The following is a 1176-nucleotide window of genomic DNA, read 5'->3' on the forward strand; positions in this document are numbered from 1 at the left end:
TGTCGCATTTTTAAGTATAGATTCTACATATTTTAAAGCTCAATTAAACAAAATGTATGCTACCAATTACTTTCAAATTTACACACTAATTACGTGATATACCTGTCGCTGGTGAGCTGTTTTCGGATGTCAGAACACGCGAGTGGTTTTGTAACTGCATGCGTGTTACATGTTTTGTGTTTTTTAAAAATTACTCATGACACGGCAATGATTTGTTTAACAAGGAAGCACACATCAAAGCTTTGTCATTTTTTTAACAATTCGACAGTGATAAAACTTGTCTTGTCTACGTTTCATGACGCCACGCCCAAAGAGAAAATGTGCAAAATCGACTTGGAATGATCCGCGGGGGTGTCTCAGTATCCGCTGTTGCGAGACATTCTTTAATGTAACAAAAAGACCTGTGTACACAGCAATGGAATGTGATAAAACAACAAAATCAGGAAAGGATCGACACCGCCAACGTGGGAGAAGAAAATCTACTCCAAGAGAGGATCTTTTTATACGCCTGTCGCATCGACGGAATCGTTTCAAAACGGCAAGACAAACCAGAGATGAGTGGAACAACATGCGACAACCCAGGCCTCAGACACTTCCTCAACTTGAGAGAGCATCGCATAAAGAGTGGAAGAACATCCCACAACAGGCAGCGCAGCGATTGATTGATTCAAGGCGGCGACGATGTCAGGCGTCATCAACACTACTGATCGTGTTACTTTTGTAGACCGCCCCCACACTCTTGTAAGTCGTGAATAAACCTGTTATGTTAACATTCCGTATTGTTGTTGCTTTCTTCGTTTTAAAATTTGATTGAATTCGTATTCCTGAAATTTTAAAGAATATCGACTATTTGTGAAACTAGCTATTTTTTTATATTCATTGTAACACAGTGTATACTTAAAAATGTGACAGAGTATAATTATCCGGATTTATTAATGCGATTCCTTGCCCAGCCCTACTCTATCCCCTGTGTGCGTCGTCTGCTAGAGACCGGCACTTCCTGTGGCAACAGAGCCCCGTCTATGGAGTACACACACACAGACAGAGATCGAGATGTCGAGAGAATTTCCTTAGAATCCAGCTTTCTTCTTCCATTTCAGGATTCTTTTCACAGGTGAGTGCTTAGAATTACAGCCTTTAGTGTTTCATTTCCACTCGTTTTTTTTTTTTTTTTTT

This window comes from Aplysia californica, unplaced genomic scaffold (assembly GCF_000002075.1).
Source record: "Aplysia californica isolate F4 #8 unplaced genomic scaffold, AplCal3.0 scaffold00918, whole genome shotgun sequence".
NCBI classification, from domain to species: Eukaryota; Metazoa; Mollusca; class Gastropoda; order Aplysiida; family Aplysiidae; genus Aplysia; species Aplysia californica.